Source organism: Hippopotamus amphibius, chromosome 4 (genome assembly GCF_030028045.1).
Source record: "Hippopotamus amphibius kiboko isolate mHipAmp2 chromosome 4, mHipAmp2.hap2, whole genome shotgun sequence".
Taxonomy (NCBI): Eukaryota; Metazoa; Chordata; class Mammalia; order Artiodactyla; family Hippopotamidae; genus Hippopotamus; species Hippopotamus amphibius.
This window is the reverse complement of record NC_080189.1, coordinates 152028145-152053049: the sequence shown is the minus strand read 5'-3', so window position 1 is coordinate 152053049 and position 24905 is coordinate 152028145. Positions and strand designations below refer to the sequence as shown.

The 24905-nt window shown below is 37.2% G+C and overlaps 1 protein-coding gene across 3 annotated transcripts in view; it reads right to left on the bottom strand.

The window, feature by feature from the left end:
* Positions 1 to 24905, bottom strand: part of FUT8 (fucosyltransferase 8) — a 315036-nt gene that overhangs the window by 203243 nt on the left and 86888 nt on the right. Inside the window, exon 1 of one of the 3 annotated variants that reach the window (XM_057731048.1) lies at positions 21325 to 21340. The exons of the other annotated variants lie outside the window; for them this stretch is intronic. The gene's annotated coding sequence lies outside the window, so the exon portion shown is untranslated. Of the gene's footprint in view, positions 1 to 21324; positions 21341 to 24905 lie in introns of those variants that run through there. 3 annotated transcript variants of the gene reach the window in all.

Genomic DNA, 24905 nt, shown 5'->3' with positions numbered 1-24905 from the left:
ATACTGTGTTTACCAATACCATACCGAAACATTTTGAAATAATTCAGAAGGAAAGTATAATTACTGGAAATAAAAATGCTATAAGAATAAAGGGAAAAAAATCAGTGTGCTTTTCTCTGATTTAAAAAGAAAAAATCAACAGTTATAATAGTAATATAATCACATTAATACTGTTATGGGTCTGTGGCCCACACTTGAAACAGAGAGGAACCAGACAGAAAAGGCAGTAAATCTCAGATTACCTGTAACGCCAACACTTTCAACATTTTGGGGTGAGAGATAAACACATTGATACTGCACCTGGTCTCCTAAGAAAGAAACATTTCTGAAAATACCCACTTTGCTACCTATATTTGAGAAATAACTGAACCCCATGTTAGGAGACGCATTCTCCTTGATGCCTCCCTAATTCACCCTACACTCTTCTTACAACCACCTCACCATCACCTTCACCACCTCCCCCCCCAACACCAACCCAGAAAAGAAAAGGACATACGGCTATGATTATTTTTCACAAGGAAACAGGCATGATATAAAATTTAGTCTGATTTTTCTCCTCTTCTTATACCTCACTGCTCCTAACTTCTAAAAAAGTTCACTCTCTGCTTCTGTCACAACAGAAGCAAAATCTCCAGTACCAGGAAGACCCAAATGATTCTTCTGAAAATGCTTTAGACTACTTTTAGAGAAGAGGTCAGACAAGAGGTTGTCAATAAAAGACCTACTAGAAAGTTTTAATAATTCATGCAAATTCTAAATAGCACAACAGAATATAGCCAAAGTTCCCAGAGATAAATAATATTATTGTACTGGCAAACAGACTGAGTTTAAAATGTGCAAAATTATACCCTATGAGTATTTAAAGTAGAGCAACAATGTCTATAACATTTTAGCTTCATTCAGTCCAAGGATACTCCTAAAAAATAAAGTGTACAATACTTTTTTCATTAACAATGACAAAGCCTGGTGACCTAGTTTCTGAGAATGAACAAAACTACAGACATTAAAAATAGAGCTGCTTAACCCACAGAGTTATTAAAGTGGATGCTGGAGCCAGAAAGATTTGGGGGCTAAAAATACCAATGCAAAGACTCACTGAAATGGAGTCTTCTTAAGACCTAAGTTTAAAATTATGACTTGAACCAACTCATTGGTTCCTTTGGGTAAGGTTTTACATGAAGAATCTAAGAAAGCTGAGGCCCATGTGAAGTACTGTAGGGATGAAACCTGATTTCCCAAACTGGATTTGGAGTAAGACTCCCCAGGAAGCCAACACAGACAAAACCCACAAGAAGAGTATTCTTAGGAAGGAACACAACTGTCAAAAAACACAGATGCTGAGCATTCCTGATATGACTCTTTCCTTAACTAATATGACTAAGAAAGTGACCCACACCAAAACTCCTTGAAAATTTCCATCAGGTTTTAATTATTCATATTATTTATGTAAATTATTTATAGTTATATTTTCCTTTCTAGTTAGCACCAGAAAACCACTCTCTTCACCTCTTTACCTATATTCATAATAGTATGTTCTCAATCTGCCTTACTTTCCTACTCTATTCAAAAAGACTTTATTATTTGAATAATAAAAGTAAAATATGCTATATTTATGAAAAAGTTAAAATATACCTCAATTGTGGTATTTACTGAACACTGGATGAATGAACAAATATCACTACCCTCCTACCCTCGTAATCCGGAAAAATTTTAATGGAAAAAATTTACCAGCTCCATCACCAATAAAATAGAAAGCTTATTATATCAAAGAAACACAACTATTTAAAAATCACTAGAATCATTTTTTAATCATCAGGAAGAATAAATTTAAAAAGATGATTTTCAGACTTCATAGTGAGCCAGAATTATTTTTTAAGCTTGTAAAAATGCAGAATCTGAGCCCCATGACCAGAGATTCTGATTCATAAAGTCTGAGTTTCTAAAGATGAACCCAAAACTCTACATTTTAACAAGCTTCCTAAGTGACTACCATGCAGATTATTCTTAAAGTACACCTTAATATATACTTCACCCTCAATCCACTGTCAACTTCTCAATAAGTCTTTGAGGTCTGGTGAGAATGCCCACTTCTGAGTCTCATCTTAACAGTCTCAGCTTCTACTTAAACTACATGCTTGGAACTAACACATAGAAAACAGTAATAACAATCAGTTATTGGACATATGGGCTATGGGCTATAAATTTCGCATAATCTATTAGGTACACATAAGAATTAAATGATATTTTGCATGTAAAGTACATAGTACATGTCTGGCTAAAACAAATAAATGCTCAATAAAAGCAGCTGCTAGCTGAAAACTAACGCCCACACAAAAACCTACATATGGATGTTTATAGTAGCTTTATTCATAACTGCCAAAACTTGGAAGTAACCAAAATGTCCTTTAGTAGGTGAATGGATAAGTAAACTTTGGTACATACATACAATAAAATATTATTCAGTACTAACAAGGAAGGAGCTATCAAGTCATGAAAAGTCATGGGGGAACCTTAAAGTGAATGAAGTCAATCTGAGAAGGCTACATAGTGTATGATTCCAACTGATGAGCCATTTTGGAAAAAGAAAAACTATGGAGACAGTAAAAAGATGAGGACATGTCCAGGGCTGGAAGCTGGGGAGAAGGGATGAAAAGGCACAGAGTATTTGGGGGGTGCAGTGAATATACTCTTTATGATTTTCTAATGATAAATACATGTCATTATACATTTGTCCAAACCCACAGAATGTACAACATAAACAGCGAATCCTAAGGTAAACTACGGACTTTTGATTATGTGTCAATATAGGTTCATCAATTGTAACAAATGTACCACTCTGGTGGGGAATATTGATAATGGAGGTGCTATGTGTATAAGGGCAAAGGGTATATGGGAAACCTCTATACCTCCCTCTCAGTGGAGGACCTGAGAACTGTGAACCTAAAACTGCTCTAAAATAAATTGTCTTTATTAAAAAAACAAAAAACAACAGTAAACTGCTATTATCTCTAATGGTGGAGATATTATTTTGTGTGGGTCCTCCTAACAATCCTGAGGTAGTTGCTATCATTTCCAAATTGCAGCTAAGGAAACTAAGGTTTAATAACTTGCCTGGGCAAGTAACTTACCCGGAGATAGTTAAGGAGCAGAGAGAGAGGATTCAAGAGAAACCAAATAACTCCAAAACCTGAACTCTTTACTCTAACCCACTCTATCTTTCTGAAGCAGCTGGGCAACAACAGCTGCTACAAAACCATTCCACAGTCATAACCACCCTTTACAAGAATTTTCCTGAGTCATCTCCAGGTCAATCATGACCTAAAGTACACTCTCACAAGTGTTCCTATAAGTCTAAGAATTAAAGAAGGACAGGCATAGGACTATGATGGATGACAGAGGACAGGTAATTATAATAACCAAAATTAAGTATGGGTTAATGAATGAACTACTTTGTGTTAAGGAATGTTCTAATAAATATAATACTTAATATTAATGAGCATTTAATGTTTTCACAGCACTTTAGAATTACATATTACTAATAACCCGTGACAAGGGTCATTATAGCTGTTAACCTTCCAGCAGAAAATATGAACAGACAGGTTAATAAAATCTAGTCTAAAGTTAAACATCTAACACTGAATGACATTAGAGTTCATTAACCTGTCAAACTCAGTCTTGGGACTCTCCACAGATAAGGACTATGATCCTTAGTTAAGAGTCTAAGAAGCCACAGGAGGGTCAATTCAAAATAACTAAGACTTCCATATTTCATCCACACAAAATATGAACATAATAAATATGAAATTCAGAGTTCTCTAACATGATGTTTCCTACTCAAATTTCATAAAATTTGATTATGTTCCTACTGATTAAGATTTTATTTTTTAAAACTGTAACTTTTCTCAAAATATCTGTTTTCCCCCTCATCTCAGATTGCTCCCCGGTGGCTACTGTTTTCTTTCTTCCAAGTATATTTCTAGCTTGCTTCTTCCCATAAACCATCCCAGAAATGATAAGCATTGGTTTGCACAAACCTCCCTTACCCCCAACCGAACCACAACTACATTCATTTACAACAAGTAAAACACAGTCATGGCAAAAAAAGATTTATATACTGATAACATCAGCATACCATTAAAACTACAAATTCAGAAAACGAAAATTACTAATGATAAAAGTGCATTCTACTCTGTTAAACTATACAGAGCAGGACATGTATTTTAACCCAGTATCTCTCAACAAGTTAATGCAAGCTTCATAGTTCTTACTTAGTTTTATAAATCTTATAGTTTTACAGATAACTCTCTAAGAAGATTTTTAATGAAATGCATTAAAATTAGGCTCTTAGCCAAATAAAATATGACACATAATACAAAACAATATACATACATAACTCAGCCAGAAAGAACACATACCTCTCATTTGTTCACTGTCTCCTTAAAGGAAATAAAATCTTCACTACCTGTCCCATACAGAGAGTCTGATTCACTGGAGTACTACTGCCCGAGGAACCCCAGTACTGCAGGAGGAAGCCAAAGATTGAACACCTCCTTCTACTGGAGATCTGTTCATTAAACACGTAAGAGTAGGTATCTCCACTATCCAAATTTTTACAAAGAACGCACATTACACTTCCATAGTCAGAAAAGATTTAGTCATTTTTTCATGTGATGTTTATTTAGTTGGGGTTTTTCTTTTTTCTTTTCTTTTTTTTTTTAAGGAAAAAGCAGATTTTAGAAACCCCTACCTGAGGAATGATGTAACCTTAAACATATTAAATCCCATAAAAGCAAATCAATGAAATCTGTGAGGTTGTAAAGCATTCCAGACAGAGACACAGAGTTCCTGAACGAACAAAGACCACGTTTCAAGAGTACGAAGTGTGTGTTTCTCTTCCAGAGCTCTGTCTACAGAAAAAGCACTATGTTCTCTTTACAAAACCAGAGCCCAGAACTTAAATGACCAAAGAAATTATCTGGAATCTCCTAGAAGTCCCTCTAACTGTATAACATTCACAGTACTTCAAAGGACAGGAAGCCTAAACATTTGGTAAATCTTTTCTCACCCCTTCTTACTAAGTATAAAAAACATGTTTCCCCTCCTGAGCAGATTCTCTGAATCTGAATACAACTGAACAGTGATGTCTTTCGGCCCCAGACTGCCCTCCACTCCTCCACCGAGAATAAGCCATCTAGTTGTAATTCAATCAGAAATTTTTAAAGAACCTATCTTTTAATAGTATAAAAATGCACTGTCTATTAAAGGTGGTCAGTAGCCAAAAGTGGACACTAAGCATGTGAAACATGGCTAGTTTAAACTGAGAAATGCTCTAAGTGTAAAATACACACTGATTTCAAAGACTTAGTAGGAGTAAACAAATGTAAAATATTTCATTAATTTTTTTAATTAATTACTAGTTTAAATAATATTTTGATAGGTTAAATAAAAATTTAAAAATTTAACCTGTTTCTTTTTACCTTATTTAATGTGACTACCCAGAAATTTTTAAATTACATGCATGGTTTGCATTATTTTTCTATTGTACAGTGCTGATCTATATAAACTAGTGATCATAACAAGCCCTTACTAAACTTCCTATACCAAGCTTTCAGGCTTATATAGCATCATAAAATCTAGTCCTTACAAGAGCCTCACCAAAATTCCCCTCCCCCTGATTTGGACAGTAGATTATATTCAGGTTCCCTCCTTTCTAATACCATCATTCAATCTTAAAATGTGAATAAATTCTATATTTCACCTCCTCCACCACCACCACCACCACCACCACCACCACCACAGGACTCAAGTTACCAGCCTTAAAATATTCATCTTTTATCTCTAATGGCTATCACACTTAGAGAAGGAAAGGCAGAGAATTTTTCCCAGAGGGGCCTCCAAGTTATCTTTAAGAAGCAATATGTGGTAGCATTAAGGGTTTGGTCACTAGAACCAAAAGAATGGACCCTGCCTTCCACTGTGCAAAGCATTATAGCTCAGTTCCCTCATCTGTAACAAGGGTAAACACCATTAAGTTATCACAATGTTAAATTAATATTTCTCTTAATTAATTTCAATATTAAAAGATGAATACCATAGGTTGTTGTGAGATAATATAAGAAAAGCATTTAGGACAGCATCTGGGACTTCAGTGCTAATAAGTATTAGCTATTACTGTTCTCATTATTTCTTTTTTGTCCTGCTTCCTGAACCTATCATTCTCCTCTTTCTACTCCTGGCTGCTCCATCAATAGGTTCTCTCTTCAGTCAAGCCTGTAACATGTCCAACAAAATGTAAAGAATACACAACAACAGATGGAGAGGGAGGTCATTTGGGGCCGACAAAAACAAAGAACGCCAAACACAAGAGCCCATAAGAAAGTGTACTACATCACATAACAGAAAGATTCCTCAGTATGAGAAACAGTCAAGCTAATTCTGGTACCCTGTAAAAGGCATCTTTCAAGGGGGTTGGAATAGATGTTCCTAAAGTCCCCTTTTAATCCCCTATGCCCCTGTCAAAGTATCCAACCCAGATGTTAAAATCGGAACCTATCCCATTGATAAGACTCAACAAGACTAAAAATTGTATGTTGTTTGTGACATTTTGACTCAGCTACTGACTCATATCTGTACATCTAAAAATTAACAAGCTCCTATCTGCATCTATTTAGATCTTTATCACATGGCAACCCACGTTAAAATCCGGCTACTCTTACCTAAAAGCTCAAAAAGCGGAAGAGATATATATACATGAAAAGATCAAAATGCTCACTTTGTCACTTGTGGCATACTGAGTCTCATGGACCTAGAGCAGATTCAGGTGAGTAGCTCTTTAACTTAAGCCAAAATTTAGTTCAGCTTAATATCTCATTATCCTTTTCATATTCTGTCACATATTGTAGACATCTGAATTATATATTTCCTACTTTCCCAAATTAGACAGAAAGTATCTTAATTAAAGGCAAGGACTATATCTTCCTTAATTCAAAACTCTACAACCTTAATTCTGACATATTGGATACACAAATATTTGTCATGCTAGATTGAATCTATAGTTATAGTATAAAACAATATTATTTACCTTTGTGAAGTCTTCAGTTTTTAAAACAACTTCACGTGATTTCGTTTGATTATTCACATCAAAGACATAGTCTCATTTTTTATGAAGTACCTGAATCTCAAAAGTCTGATTAACTAATTAAAAATTATTCACTTTAATATGTCTTAATAAACAAACTTTTAGTACAATACCACGCTGGCTATAAGTGACAAAGCCAGAACGGCACTGCACTATATCACACCACACTAGAGCCTCTCTCGGAGAGAAACCATAAGGGAAGCAAGAAAGTGAAAGAAGACAGTGACAACAAGTTTTAATAATGAGATAAATGTATGGCTAATCTCTAAATAAAACTGAATTGCTTTTCACATTTCATTTTTCCTATCTTATTAAAGTCTCAAAGTTTTATCTTCCTTCCTAAGAGCTTCTTTCTGTTAAGTTTCTTCCTTTATCCTCACAGAATTAGTTGTACCTTCATCAACAAAATTATACTTCATCTCAAATTTCACCTGCTATCTGCCCTCATACGTTCAAGCCAAACTATGTTTTAAAAGTTATGCAGTTTTGTAAATATAGTTTCCTCATTCTGCCTTAATGAATGTTTTACTATTCACTTGAATTCACCAGTATTCTCTGAAATGGCTTTTGTTCAAAGCTACCCTCTCTAAAAACAACCTACAATGTAAGTCCACATTCTGCTGATATATCCACTAGACTTATATGAGAAAAGAATTAGCAGCTTCTCTACAGAAGTACCTACAATGAAGAATCAATCAGCATTAGCTGACGCTAAGATAATAAAAGCAACATTAACTTGCTAACTATTGTCACTACTGAGTTCATATTTAGGATGTCCTATAAACCTCCCATTTAATCAATGACAATGTAATTCACTTGACTTCTCTAAATCTGTTTCCTCATGTGCAATAATAAGAAAGTTGCTCTAGATCTTTGGAATTTCTAAGTTCTAAAGAGTTCCTGAGCCTGAGGATTTAAATCCAAGTTTCTTTACCCTCTAAAAGTTGATTTATTATTTTAATGCACATATCTGCACCTTTCCTATCTACTGTACTTGAAGGTAAGAACTATACATCTTTGTATACTTACCCCGTTGAATGTGGTGCTATGCGCATGTAGGCATGTTTCAGCTGCCTTTCTACCTTAAGTGTTAAATTGTTAGCTTTGGCAGAAGACTCTTTTAATTCCCTACGTGTGATTCAACAGTAAATCACTACAATTTCTGAGAAGATAACAGTATAAAATTAGGTTAGAATCTAAGTTATGTTGCTATAGCTCATGTTCGATATTCAGCATAACTACCATCGGCAAAAGAGATAGTAGTTAATTGGGACAGGGAGACTGGCCCTAAGCCGTGCTCTTAGTTACAGTTCTTCATAACCCTTATATCCATTTCTCAACTGATGAATTAAAAACCAGACCTCAGAATAACAACGACATCCCTAGATCATAAAACTATAGGTGGGAAGAATGAGGGAAACATTAACATGGATATGTATTTTACTTCTGACTCACTAATAGAACTTGCTCTGAAAATTAAGAAATTTACCAAATCTGTTCTCAGACAAGGTGAAAGGCGATTTCCTATTACAGTAAAATTTGAAGAAATATTTTTTTAAAACACAGACATAAGGTTTTTCAGGCCAACTTGTAATAATGTCAACTTGTAATAATGTCAACATTAGCTTAAATTTGGATTGAAAACCTTTTACTCCTCTAAGTATTTTTAGTAGATGCCTAGGTCTTGATAAAAAATCACTAACCTGTGTTTGGAATACTCATATATCTACAAAATTCAATGCAGAAACAAGCCGACAACAATCATTTAACTGTGCATAGAGCAGTAGGAAAACAAAACAGTTTCCAGGAACCTTAATAAAGAGTCATATATAATCATCACATCTGCATGCAGTTAAACACATGGCACTCCAGTTTCGGGAATCCTGAGCTTACCAAAACTTTTACAACTAAATTTGGGTTACTTGGGGTAAGGGAAAGAGATGCGAAAGGGGAATGAAGAGCCTTTAAAACCCCCTATTTTGACTAAATCTGCAGCTGTAATTACAGCTGTTCTCAAGCTTTTCTTCGAACTGCCCAATTACATTTCTTTAAATGATAATAACCAAGAGTAGGTTTAATGAACTGGAGAATTTTATAGGAGGACTTCTTCATAGTTAAAGGCTATTTTTTTACATATAATTAATTTTCTATTATTTTTGCTCTGCAACTAATAGATAAGAATTGTTATATAAATGCAAGAAGCTTTCTCAGCTTCCTTGGATGTTGGACTTTTTTTAAAATTTTTTTTTATTGAGGTATAGTTTTTTTACAATGTGGTGTTTGTTGCTACTGTACCAGCGAAGTGGAGTTCCCTGCAGGTTCTCATTACTTTTCTATTTTATACATATTAGTGTATACATATGAATCTCAATCTCCCAGTTCATCCCCCCTTTCCCTCCCTTTGTGTCCATACATTTGTTCTCTGCATCTGTGTCTCTATTTCTGCCTTGCAAACTGGTTCATCTGTACCATTTTTCAGGTTTCCACTTATATTCATTAATACACAGTATCTGTTTTTCTCTTTCTGACTTACTTCACTCTGTATGACAGTCTCTAGTTCCATCCATGTCTCTACAAATGTCCCGATTTCATTCCTTTTTACAGCTGAGTAATATTCCATTGCATATATGTACCACATCCTCTTTAACCATTCATCAGTTGATGGACATTTAGGTTGCTTCCATGATCTGACTATTGTAAACAGTGTTGCAATGAATACTGGGGTACATGTGTCCTTTTGAATTATGGTTTTCTCAGGGTATATGCCCAGTAGTGGGATTGCTGGGTCATATAGTAACTCTATTTTTAGTTTTTTAAGGAACCCCCATCCTGTTCTCCATAGTGGCTGTATCAATTTACATTCCCACCAACAGTGCAAGAGGGTTCCTCATAGTTTTGATTTGCATTTCTCTAATAATTAGTGATGCTGAGCATTTTTTCATGTGTCTCTTGGCCATCTGCATGTCTTCTTTGGAGAAATGTCTACTTAGATCTTCTGCCCACTTTCTGATTGAGTTATTTTTTGTTTGTTTGTTTTTTGATATTGAGCTGCATGAGCTGTTTGCATATTTTGGAGATTAATCCTTTGTCGGTTGTTTTGTTTGCAAATTTTTTCTCCCATTCTGAGGGCTGTCTTTTTGTCTTGTCTATGGTTTCCTTTGCTGTGCAAAAGCTTTTAAGTTTCATTAGTTTGTTTATTTTTATTTGTTTTTGTTTTGTTTTGTTTTTATTTCCATTACTCTAGGAGGTGGGTCAAAAAAGATCTTGCTGTCATTTATGTCACAGAGTGTTCTGCCTATGTTTTCCTCTAAGAGTTTTATAGCTTCTGGCCTTACATTTAGGTCTTTAATCCATTTTGAGTTTATTTTTGTGTATGGTGTTAGGAAGTATTCTAATTGCATTCTTTTACATGTAGCTGTCCAGTTTTCCCAACACCACTTATTGAAGAGGCTGCCTTTTCTCCACTGTATATCCTTGCCTCCTTTGTCATAGATTAGTTGACCGTAGTTTACCTCTGGGCTTTCTATCCTGTTCCATTGATCTATATTTCTGTTTTTGTGCCAGTACCATATTGTCTTGATTACTGTAGCTTTGTAATATAGTCTGAAGTCAGGGAGTCTGATTCCTCCAGCTCCATTTTTTCCCTCAAGATTGCTTTGGCTATTCGGGGTCTTTAGTGTCTCCATACAAATTTTAGGATTTTTTGTTCTAGTTCTGTGAAAAATGCCATTGGTAATTTGATAGGGATTGCACTGAATCTGCAGACTGCTCTGGGTAGTATAGTCATTTTCACAATATTGATTCTTCCAATTCAAGAACATGGTATATCTCTCCATCTGCTTGTGTCATCTTTGATTTCTTTCAACAGTGTCTTATAGTTTTCTAAGTCTAGGTCTTTTACCTCCTTAGGTAGGTTTATTCCAAAGTATTTTATTCTTTTTGTTGCAGTGGTGAATGGGGTTGTCTCCTTAACTTCTCTTTCTGATCTTTCATTGTTAGTGTATAGGAATGCTAGAGATTTCTGTTCATTAATTTTGTATCCTGCAACTTTACCAAATTCATTGATTAGCTCTAGCAGTTTTATGGTGGCATCTTTAGGATTTTCTATATATAGTATCATGTCATCTGCACACAGTGACAGTTTTATTTTTTCTTTTCCAATTTGGATTCCTTTTATTTCTTTTTCTTCTCTGATTGCTGTGGCTAGGACTGTTGGGGATTTTCCTTTTTATTTTTTAACATAAAAAAATACATCAGAAAGTGCACTGCATTTCCTTTAGTATTTCTGCAGAAACTCACATTTTACATTTCTTCTCCCTCACCATGCCATTTATTTGGCATACCTATGAAACAAGTCTATGACCCAAATTAGAACTATGTATGATATCAATAAACACATTGAGTCCTTTTGATATTATTCCAAATATATTCTCTAAGAGCATATTTACATTAAAAGAAAAAAGTTACATCATATACCAGCACAAATGAGGTTATACACATTGTAGATTTATTTTTTGTGTTATATTTTAGATACGATCAGCATGTCAGTTAGTTCTCTGGATAATTATTCATTCAAAGGGATAAATATTTAAAAATCACAAATCTCATTCCAGTCCAAGATGGAGACATAACAGGCTCCCAAACTCACCACCTCCCACAGACACTTAATTTACAGCCAAACACGCAACAAGTTCCTCTGAAAGAAATTCAGGGACTAGCAGAGTGACTACCACACACAGAGTGAATGAGAAAAAAACCTACATCAAATAGGTGGAAAGACTGAGACACATTCCCTTCATAAACCCCACTCTCAGCACAGCAACACAGAATTAGAAGGGAATTCACAACTGCTAGCTTCTCCCTGAAGAATGAAGAGTTTAGACCCAACATCTAGCACCCCAACTTTTAAGACCATTTGAGGGGTGGGCCCCCAAAATACCTACCTCTGGGGCATGCGTCCAGGAGACCCAGAAGGCTATAGCAAACAAAGAAATGGTTCTTGGTGGGCTCTCAAGGACTCTCTGGCTATCCCCTAGGGCTCAGTGCAGAGGCAGTAGACAGAACCATCTCCCAGCCTGAAGGTCAGGCTTCTAATTTAACACACATCTAAGAGTCAACTGCAATCCTCTCCAGAGATCAGGGAGGCCAGCAGTGTTCTCCATCTGCTCTGCTCCAGGTAGCCAGTACAAAGATCTGGTGCCTGGATTTTGTAGCAGGTATCCAGAGGACACACCCACTGATAGCCTGACTCTGGTGCCCAGCAGGGCCTGTGTTCATGGGTTCAACAGGATTGTACCAAACAAAGAATTAGTTCTTAACTGGCTATCTTCCTTCCCCAGGGCCCAACACAGATGGAGGGGACAAAACACCCATCTCCCAATCATTTCCTGAAACAGACCTATTTACCTACTTTAAAAGCTGTTGCCTGAGAGTCAAGCTTCTATTGGGTTGGCCAAAAAGTTTGTTCAAGTTTTTCCATATGATGTTACAGAACAAACTTTTCAGCCAACCCAATAGTTTAGCATACATCTAAGACAGACATCAATCCTTCCTGAAGACCAGAAGCAAGCAGACACTATCTTGCATTCTCCCTGTAGATCACTCCAAATCATGAATATCTCCATGAAAGGAGCTAGCACACACATCTGGCACCCTGACTATTGTAGCTGCTACCCAGGGGGTGTACCCCTTGATTGCTCAGTTCTGTTACCAAGTCAGGCTTATGTTCACAGGTCCTACAAGAGATCAGCAAACAAATAAATGGTTCTTAAGTGGCAAATTCCCAGGGCTCAACATAGAAAGAAAAGAAAGAAACACCCATATCCCAGTCTTTCCCTGAAAGACATCTACTTGCATACTTTAAAAGCTGCCACTTTAGGGTCCAGCTTCCAATTAGCCTGCATGGAGGTGCTAACTGGTCCTCCCTTTTGGGACATTGACAGGTCTTGGCATACGTCCAACTACAGTGAGCCAAGAAGAAGGTGCCTTGGACAATCACAAAGGTTTGAGAGACAACCAAGAGCTATGTTGAACTGAATGATAAGATCCATCACCTACATAAGGCCATTCCATCAAGTGTAGGAGAGGTGGCTATTTATCTAATGCAGAGAAACCAATATAGAAGGTCAATGAAAATAAAGAAAAAGAGGAATATTCCAAACAAAAGAACAAGACAAAGCTCCAGAAACAAACCTTATCAAAATGGAGATAAGTGATTAACCTGATAAAGAGTTAAAAATAATGGTCATAAAGATGCTCACCATAAGTGAGAACAGCACATGAACACAGTGAGAATATCAACAAAGAGATAAAAAATTTGAAAGAGTACCAAACAGAAATCATAGAGCTGAACAACACAATAAGTGACTGGAAAAACTCAATAGAGGGGTTCAACAGCAGATTAGATAAAGCTAAAGAAAAGATCAGCAAACTTGAAAACAGGGCAGTGGACTTCATCCAATCAGAGAAGCAAGCAGAAAAAAAAACAGTGAAAAAGAATGAGAATAGTTTAAGGGAATTATGGGATCTGTCAAGCTGACCAATATATATATTATAGGAGTCCCAGAAGGAGAAGAGAGAGAAAGAGACAGAAAGCTTCTTTGAAGAAATAATGGCTGAAAACTTCCCTAACCTGGGGAAAAAAATAGACACTCAGATACAGGAAGTCAATAGTGTTTCAAATAAGATGACTCTAAACCGAGACACATTATAATTATCAAAAAGTAAAGACAAGGACAGAATCTTAAGAGCAGTGAGAGAAAAACCACATGCTAAGTAAAAGAAAACCTCAGTAAGATATTCAGCAGATTTTTCAGGAAAACCTGAAAATTTTTTATAGGCCAGAGGGAGTGGGACAATATATTCAAAGTGCTGAAAGAAAAAACTGCCAACAAGAATACTCTACCCAGCAAAGTTGTCCTTCAAAATTAAACAAGAGAGAAAGAGTTTTCCAGGCAAGTAAAAGCTGAATGAGTTCAGGGAGAGTTCCCAACATGGTGGAGTAGAAAGACCCTGAGTTCACTGCCTCTCACGGGCACACCAAAATTATAACTATTTATAGAACACTGAAAAAGACCAGAACTACCAAAAAAGATGTTCTACAACTAAAGAGATAAAGATGAAACCACAACAAGACATGTAGGAGGGGGTGATGTCATGGTACAGTCAAGACCCATACCCACAAGTGGGTGGCCCAGAAACATGAAAAAAATTACAGTTGCAGAGGTTCTCCCCAAGGAGCAAGAGATCTGAGCCCCACTTCAGGATCCCCAGCTCAGGGGTCCTGCACTGGGAAGATGAGCCTCCAGAACAACTGGCTTTGAAGGCCAGCAGGGCTTACTTTCAGGAGACCCAGAGGGCTGTGGGAAAAAGAGATTCTTAAAGGGCACATACAAAATCCCACATGCTCAGGGACCAAGGGCAGAAGCAGTAACCTGAAAGGAACCTACATCAGACCTACCTGTTGTTAACCTTGGAGAGTCTCCCAAAAAGGAAGGAGGCAACTGGAGCAGACACTGGGGACACAGATACTGGAGACAGCCATTATGGGGGAGCTCCTTCTACCACGTGGACACTGGTGCTGGCAAGCATCATTTTGGAATCCCCCCTCTAGCCTGTTAGCCTCAGGACCCAGCCCTGCCCTGATGACCAGTCTACAGGCACCAGTATTGGGACACCTCAGGCCAAGCAACTAACTGGGAGTAAACACATCCCCACCCACCAGCAGGTAGGCTGCCTTAAGATCCCTGAGCCCTGGACAATACCCAGTCCACTAGAGGGCCAAGGACCTGACCGCACATGCCAGTGCACAGGCATAGACCTGGGACACCCCCACACACACACCTTCCCCACCTCCCTCCCAGGACCTTTAGCCAAAAACCCCAGGGCTCAGCTCTGCCTACCAGTGGGTAGGCACCAGCCCCACAATGCCCTGTGCTCTAGCCTCAGGACTAGCCTCACCCACCAGCAGATGGACACCAGCCCCAAAACAACCATAGCCCCATAGCCTGCTGTGCCAGGACCCTGCCCACCTACCAGCTGGCCAGAACCAGCCCTGGGATTGGACTAGGGGGCAATCCGACTGGGGGGTAACCAAGCCTACCAGACTACTCACTAGTCAGACCATCACAATGGAAGGACCCATGCAACCCACATAGGCGCACCCCTAGAGCATAGAGCTCTAGTGACAAGAGATACCACCTCATACCTGTTGAATGGCTATTATCAAAAAGACAAGCAATAGCAAGTGCTAGTGAGGATGTGGAAAAAAGGGAACTCTTGTTCACTGTTAGCAGCACTGTAACTGTAGATACTATCAAAAACAGTATGGATGTTCCACAAAAATATTAAAAACAGAACTACCATATGATCCAGCAACCCCACTTCTGAGCATATATCCAGAAGAAATGAAAACAGGACCTCTAAGTGATATCTAAATCCTCGTGTTCATTGCAGCATTATTCACAATAGCCAACATACAGAAACAACCTAAATGTCTGTCTGCAGATGAATGAATAATGAAGATGTGGTGTATATACACACAGTGCAATATTAGTCATGAGAAAGAAAGAAATCCTGCCATTTGCAACAATATGGATGAGCCTTAAGGGTATTATACTAAGTGAAATAAGCCAGGCAGAGAAAGACAAATACTGCATGGTATCACTTTTACGTGGAATCATAAAAAAAAAAAAAAAAAATTCAAACTCATGGAAACAAAGAGCATAAAAGTGGTTGCCTAGGACTGGGGAATGGGGAAAAGGAGGGTAGAGAGAAGTTGGTAAAAGGGTACAAACTTTCAACTATAAGATAAAGTCTGAGCATCTAACGTAAAACATGGTTACTACCATTAATAACACTGTATTATATAACTGAAATTTGCTAAGAAAGAACTTAAATGTTTTCATACACATACAAAAAAGATAAAACAGATAAATAGGTGAGGTGATAGATATGTGAATTAATTAGATGGTGGGAATCTTTTCATAATGTATATGTAGATCAAGTCAACACAATGTACACTTTAAATATTTTACAATTTTATTTGCCAGTTATACCTCAATAAAGCTGGGAGAAAAGTAATTTAAAAATCACAAATCTATGGAACTTCTTAAATAACTGATTTGTTAACTTTTAAAATGTCCTAAACAGCTAAGATTTTACATAGCATGTTTTTATTTCTATCTGTGAGTAGCTAAAATTTCTAGAAAAACATCAAGAGTAAATGAAGGTACTTTCTAGGATGTCTTTCAGAGGTCCCAAGATTTAAAGATATGGAGAGTAAAAAAGATACTTCTCAGAAAACTAAGAAAGCTAAAATAGTGAACATTTGCTTTATATTATCAAATGTTACAAGTGTAGGAGGATGTTACAAGTTCAAGGAGCAAAGTATATACTACAAAGGAAAGGTTCCTGCCAGTGACTTACTATTTAGATGTAGATAAATCTGTTCTCTAACTTCCTCTGAATATCAGAAAAAGAAAGCCACATTATTGAAATTCTGGTGATCTTTTGCAGGAAAAAAAAATCACTTTCTCATAAGTTATGGAAAAGTACTTAAGTATACATGATAGTACAAAAATACTGATTACATCTGACACAGTTACCCTGAGAGCTTCACAGAAAATCCAATACATTTTCCATAGTTATGGTAAGCATATCCATGTAGAGAGAGCAGATATACTACTCTTTGTATTTTTTTTTTAATTCAAGCTTGTTTGAAAAGTACAAGATCTATGGTGAGCTTGATCAGGAAAGAATAGGAAACTCACTTATTTTTCTATATTCTGAAAAGTCAGGAAGAAACGCCCCAATAATCCTTAATATGATGGCTAAAAAATGATATTTTCCTAAAGTCTAAATAGGCCAATGTCTTTCATGGATGCTTGTACTTACACTAAAAGGTAAGCAAAACCTATAAGAAGAACACAGGGAGTCATAAAGCAAGAGGCAAACTCAGAGATAATAAGGGAATTTGCATATCCAAAGAGGATAAGGATAATTTAATTTCAAAGCACAGATTATATTTATAGGAGATTGTATCCACCTGTAGTCAAAAAGTACCTCATAAAGGCAAAGAGATCACATGAAGCACAGACAAGTCACCAAACTCAAAAATGAACAGTGTTAAGTACCAGCTGCTAGAAACCAGTAATGCATTAAAAAGATATAAGAGAATAGCTGATTTATTCAGTCACAAACTGCGTTCCCTGAAACACATAGGTAGGCTGTGAAAGGTTGCTTGCACATACCAAAGTTTGCAAACTAGCTATTAAAAATGATCTCATTTGACTTCTACTAGAATCATCACAGAAGGATAAGGCAAAATTTTTTAAAAATCAATTACAATTTAAGTTGAAGATGTGTCATCAACTAAAATAGCTGCTGCAAAACCCTATTCAAATCTCTCTTCCAGCCATATGTCTACTTTGAAGCTTTTCATTATCATACGTTAATGTTGCCTGTACTACAGAGCACCTACATAGCAGGATCCAAAACAAGAAGACAGGAAGCAAAGCCTGAGAGAACTTTTCAGCACTCCAAAATACTTAATTCCTTGTTCTTCGAAGTTTCTTAACGATATTGCCTTCCAAGATCAAGAGCTAGAAGTGGTCTAAAATCATGACCAGGGAAAAGGGCCTTCATACTTGGGGCTTGGGGGAAAGGGGTTGGGAGGTTAGGAAAAAGACTGCAAGAGCCAATGATGGAAAAATCTACTCTGAAGACACTAAAAATCTGAGAATTTTCCATTGGCCTTCTCATGTCCCCAGTAGCTGCTTCTCCCTAACCTTGTTTATAAAATCCAAATTGCCCAATGGCTGCTAATCTATAAGATCAATTCTCTGAAAGCTATCCTTAACCAGCTATTCCCCCAAACTAGTTGTACTATGCCTGGCCCTGTCCTGCTAAACCACTATAAAAAAAATTCTACCATCCTTCCCCAAGAGAGTCCTTCCCCAAAGAACTCTCCTTCCAAGCCTTCTCATCCCAACATTTTCTAATACAGTCTTATGCTGACAATGCTCTTGTTAATTTTCTTTCAAACTGTTCCAGAAGCAGGAATTCGCTTCATTTTTATTTTCTTGGCGGGTTCCGAGATAACAGAGGGCCCTACTTCTGTGTCCATATATAATCACCAGGGATACAGGCTATAGAAAAGTAAAGCTTCCATTAGTCATTTAAAAAAATAAAGACAAAGAAAAACATTTATTAAGTGCCTAACTATACTGCTACACACTTTTATGTAATTGATTCTATTTAATCCTCTAATTATAACCCTTGGGATGAATATTCTTATGTTCATTCGACAGATGAGAAATCAGAAACTTAGTTTAAGAAACTTACCCAGTTAGCAAGTGGTAAATACAAGACTTAAACCCAACTATCCCAGGGCAACTCATTCACCAAAAGGCTTAGGTGTCCTATAGCTATCTCCCATCAGTAATGCTGAACATAATTTTACAGTTAAAACATTTTCCTCAATGACAATTTCATCAGTATATATGTGTTTCCGAATACTTCTTAGTGTTTCTCTATTTTTTCACACCATAGTTCAATAATTTGTTTATATTTTAACCAATTAGAAATGATTTCTGAAAATAAAATGCTTTTTAAAACCCAGGTATTACACATGTAGAGTAACTGCTTTTACAAACGGGGTATTTGGAGGGGAAAAAATTGCCAAAACAAAATTGTGCACAACAATAGACACTTGCATTAGCTAGGGCTAGAACATAAATAAAAAGTAATTCTCATCTCAAAGACACACAAAAAAGGCATTTGACAAAATCCAACATCCATTCCTGATCTGAAGTATCTGCAAACAAGGAATAGAAAGGGTATTAATCAATCCAATAAAGGGGTCTAGGAAAAATCTACAATTAATATCATACTTAATTGTGAAAGAAAAGATGCTTTCCCCCTAAGATTAGAAGCAAAACCAGGATGTCCACTCTCACCAGTTCTTTTCAACATTAGAGGGCCCAGCCAGTGAAGTCAGCCAAAAAGAAAAAAGAGAGAGAGAGAGAGAGAAAAGAAAAAAAGAAGTAAAAGGCATCCATAGTGGAATCAAAGAAATGACTGCGTATGTAGAAAATCCAATGGAATTTACCCCCCCAAAAAAAAAAACAACAACTGAAAAGTTACTTTAGCAAGGTTGCAGAATTCAAGGCCAATATACAAAAATAAATTGCACTTTTATATATAAGCAATGAACAAATGGAACTGAATTTTTTTAATACCATTTATAAAAGCAGAAAAAATATACTTAGGGATAAATCTGGAAAAATACTGGAAAGATCTGTACACTGAAAACCATAAAACACTGCTGAAAGAAATTAAAAATCTAAATAAACGGAGATAGCCGTTTTTTATGGGTTAAAAGACTCAACACTGTTAAGACATCAATTCTGCCCAAATTTATCTATAGATTCAATGAAATTCCCCCAAACTTATCCATAGATTCAATAAAAATCCCAGTAGGCTTTTTTAAATAGACATTTACAAATTGCTTCTAAAACTCATATGGAAATGTAAAGGACCTAGCATAGCTGCATCACTCTGGATCCAATCAGGAGAAAAGCCACACAGAAATTTGAAAGGCAAAAATTAAGTATACAGGACCATTAACTATAACAGAAAGTTGAAGTAACAACAGTTAACTAGTGAGAAGTAAAGAGAACTCTAAAGAATACAAGAGCAGCCAATACCTCTCCCGACTCCTCCCCAGTCATTCCAGGGCTGACATCAGACGTTGTTGGAGAGGGCACGGGGCTATCTCACTGAATGGTAGAGAAGTTGCTCTGGTGCCATGCCAGCAGAACTTGATGGAAACCTGCTAATGGAACTTGCCAGAAATCCAGCCTTCAGAGAGCTGTGAAAAGCTGTTCACCTGGAAGTGTCCCACCAAGGCATTCTGCTACAAACCACATGAGGGAGAGGTACGGAGAGAAGCTGCTAAGCCCTGGGTTGCTGGCTGCTGAGTTACCACTGCCCTCTGTGTCTGCAGGAGCCTCGTGCTGGTAAAGCCACACATGCTCAGGAGATGTACACTGGGGAAGCTTTGTCGGCTGACACTAGAGAAGATGAGTATTTTGCTGCTGGAGTCCATGAAGCAAACACACAGGAACCAAGAAGCAAAAGTCTTTCCTTCTGCAATGTCTTCAGCACTCTCTATTGACAAAGCTTAACATTGTGACAGCTGGCAAAAGAAAAATATTTAACAGACCTTATACATTTTCCTAGAACAGGCAAACAGGATAAATCTGGAGCTGAGAGGCAGTAAATTGACAACCAGCACAGTGGCCAATATTTTGGCTGAAAAAGAACAAAGTTAGATGGGTAGCATGACCTGGCTTCATGACCTCTTATAAAGCCACAGCAATCAAAATAATAGTGGCATCAAGACAGGCAAAGAGATCAGTGGAACAAATCAGGTAGTCAGAAATAAACCCACACATATATGATGAGTTAATTTCTGACAAATAACAAAAGGACAGCCTTTTCAACAAATGGTGCTAGAACAACTGGATATCGCTATGCAAAAACATGAACTTCCACCCAGTCTTTGTTCCATATTTCAAAAAACAATTCAAAATGCATCATATAACTAAACATAAAACCTAAAACCATAAAATTTCCAAAAGATAACCTTGTAGAAAACCTTTGTAACCTTGGATTAGGCAAATATATCTTAGATACAAAAACAAAATCATAATCCATGTAAGAACAAGCTGATTGCCTGGACTTCGTCAAATTTAAAAATGTGTGATCCTCAAAAGATACCATTAAGAGAATGAAAAGACAAGCCACAATCCTGGATAAAACTTCTGCAAAGCATAGAATCAAGAATATATAAAGAGCACACAAAACAACAATGAGAAAACAACCCAATTAAAATAATGGATAAAAGATTTGAACATTTTATCAAAGAAAATCTACAAATGGTAAATAAACACATGAACTGATGCTCAATATCATTAGTTATCAGAGAAATGCAAATTAAAACCACAAGGAGATACCACCACACACCAAGTTAGAATGCCTAAAATTTAAAAGAATGACTATACCAAATATTGGTAAGATACAGAGGAACTCTTATACACTGCCAGCAAAAACAAACAAACAAAAAACAGTAAAGCTACTTTGGAAAACTACTTGCCAATTTCCTAAGAAGTTAATACACATACCTACTGTACGATCCTGTCATTCCACACTCACGTATTTACCTAAGAAATGAAAATATGCGTTCATACAAAAACTTGTATATTAATGTTCGTGGCAGCTTTACTTGTAAGAGCCAATGACTAGAAAAAACCAAAATGTCCATCAACAGACGAATGGATAAACAGACTGTGCTATGTCCATATGTGTCACTTATCAATTTATTGCCCCTCAGCTCTATATCCATCAGTATATGCTGTATGATAAATAAGAAAATTCCTTTCAGTATTCCTCCTTCAACATGCCCCATATTCAGCTCTCTCAGTAGAGGGCACTCAAGAGACAATGACGTACAAAGCGGCTCTCCAGCAGTATAGCGAAGGGACTCGGACTCGAGGGGGAAGGAATGTTAGGTGTGGGTATGAAAACTTCCAGTAGAGTGCTATCCCAGCCACCTGCAGGGAAAACAATCCTTTTGTGACCTTGAAGCCTCAGCCTGATATAGCAGGGTGTCAACATCCCTCTTGACAAGGAAACCAGAGCCCCTAAGCACTCTGAAGGTCTCTCCTGCCAGCACCAGCATCTATACTCCCTCTACAAGCCCCCACTGAGACTGAACATAATTGTCTGGGGCCCAGATGGATACACACCACACTGTCTCTCCTGTAAGCCTCCAAGGCAGCCCACACGCTCCAGAAGTTTCCTGCCCCTGCTGGCACCTGGACTCCCACTACACATCCATTCAACCAGAGGCTGATTCCCGGCTCTCCTCTTACACTCCAATGGTGGTCTATTGCTCATCCAGCAACTTCGGACCACCTCTGGCCTATACAAACATGAACTTATCTGCTATCCAGTAGACTGAACCACATCTTCTCCACTGAGATCTTAACCCCTTCCAAATCTGTTCTCCTTGGTACTCTTCCAAAGCCCTACGGTACTGTATAAAGTTTCCTTATATGTTACAGTTAACTCTTCTGTCATAGTTAATAATTCTTGATATTAAAAACTTTCCCTACTTAACCTACTGTATGGTTTCTCTCTCCTGACTGGACCCAGGTTGCTACACAATTCCAGAGAAACCACTCAGCAATAAAAAGGAATGGAATAAGGATACATGCAACAACACGGATGAATCTCAAAATAACTATGCTAGGCTGGATGAAAAAAGCCAGCCCGCTCCCAAAAGTACATACTGTATACTCCATTTTTCAAAACTTCAGAAAATGTACTAATTTATAGTGACAGAAAGTATATTAGTATTTTCCCGAAAAGGGGAAAGGTCAGGAAGGGGTAAGGGAAAGAATTACAAACGGACAGGAAGAAAATCTGGGAGGTGATGGATATGTTCACTATCTTAATGGTGGCAATGTGTTCACAGATGTGTACATATGTCAAAACTTATCAAGTTGCTTATTTCAAATACACTCAGTGTTTTTGTATTGTCAATCATACGTCAATAAATCTGTTTTTAGAAAAATAAAACCACACTCTCTCATCACGCCCCAAAATACACTATATTGAAGTCTATCAGGAAAATGAAATATATGCTACAGAATTATAAAACACTTAGAATAGTGTTTATTTAATCTGGGAATTAATATCCAGATACAGAGAATTACTATCGCACACTCACTAAGAACGCTATTATCCAAAAAAAAGAAAAAAAAAGAAAAGAAATGTTGGCAAGGATGTAGAGAAATTAGAACCCTGTGCACTACTAGTAAAAATATTAAATGGGGCAGCCAATAAGAAAAACACTATGGTGGTTCCTCAAAAACTGAAAAATAGAATTACCATATGACTCAACAATTCCACTTCCGGGTTTATACCCAAAAGAATTAAATACAGCATCTCAAAGAGATATTTGTACACCCATGTTCACAGCAGCATTATTCATGATAGCCAAAAGGTGGAAGCGACCCAAGTGTCCACTGACAGATGAACTGATAAACAGAAAATAGTATATATGCACAATAAAATATTATTCAGCCTTAAATGGGAAGGAAATTCTGACACCTTGCACAACATGGATGAACCTTGAAGACACTATGCTAAGTGAAATAAGCCAGTCATAAAAGGATAAATACTGCATCATTTCATTCACATGAGGTATGTAGTGTAGTCAAATTCAGAAACAAAGAGGAGAACGGTGGTTAATGGGGTGAGGTCGGGGGAACAGGGAGTTACTACCTAACGGGAACAGCTCTGCAAATGAAAAAAGCAATAGATGATGGTGATGGTTGCATTAAGAATGTGAATGTACTTAATGCCACTGAACTGTACATTTAAAAACAGTTAAAATGGTAAATTTTAGGTTATACATATATTTTATCATGATTTTTAAATTTTAAATAAATAATTTTAAAAGAAAAAAACAGAGTTCACATTTCTATACTTTGTTATAGTTTTATTAGTCCCCAAATGGAGATGCTACTGCAATAGTGGGGTAGAAAGAGCAGATTCATATAAAAAAGCAATCACAGTCAACAAGTATTCTAAACCCCCCAAATACGGTGTGACATAATAAGAAGTACATATTTACAGGTCTCTGCCTCTGGTTCCTGACATAGAGCTCTAAAACCCTTCCAATTTCCTGAGTGACAGGGATCCTAGGAGTATCTTTTGTTCTAATATTATGCAGAGCTCAGAAGTCCCTTGGAATTTCCTGATGGGAGTGTCTTTTGTTCTAATGCAGCTACTCTAGGTGGGCTCCAGGATAGCTTCCAGGTAGAAGCTACTCACCAGAAAGACCAAGCCATGATCAGAAGCTTGGAACATTCAGCTCCACCTCCTACCCTCCAGGGAAGAGAGGGGGTGGACGTTGAGTTAATAATCCATCATGTTTACATGATGACATCTCCATAAAAATCCTGGAACTATCGGTCTGGAGAGCTTCCAAATTGGTGAACACACCCATGTACCAGAGCATGGCACACCCCACCCCACAAGAACTGAAACTCCTGCGGTCATGATCATTCCGGACCTGGTCCCATGTACTTCATCATCTGCTGTTCACCTTTATCTTTTACTAGGTCCTTTAAAATAAACTAATAAATGTGTTTCCCCGCGTTCTGTGAACCATGATAGCAAATTATCAAACCTGAGGAGACTGTGGGAGCCCCCCACCCCCCGATGTGTAGCCAAGTCAGACAAACGTGTGGGTAACCTGGCACCCACTACTTGCAATTGACATCTGAAGTGAAGGGTAGTTTTGTGTGACAGAGCCCTTAATCTGTAGAGTCTGTGCTAACATTCAGTTGGTGTTCTTAGAGAATTAGAGAAGTGCTTGGTGTGGGAAACCCACACATCAGGAATCAGAAGTGTAGTGAGTAAAGTAAATGTTTTCTTTTAAAGGGCCAGATACTATGAGCCACTACCAGACACAAAGATAAACAGTCCTCATAATTAAGGGGTTTCTGTTGTAATCATATTTATACATAGGCAAGAAGGCAAAACAAATGGTTTTGTTAGATGGCATTATTAATGGCATTATTTCAAATTGATTCCAATATCACTCAGAACCACCTGTAATGATCAGTTTTCAAATGATAGTAGCAAAATATCTGGTTTCTTCAGACTAGAAAATTTTAATCCAATTCCCCCA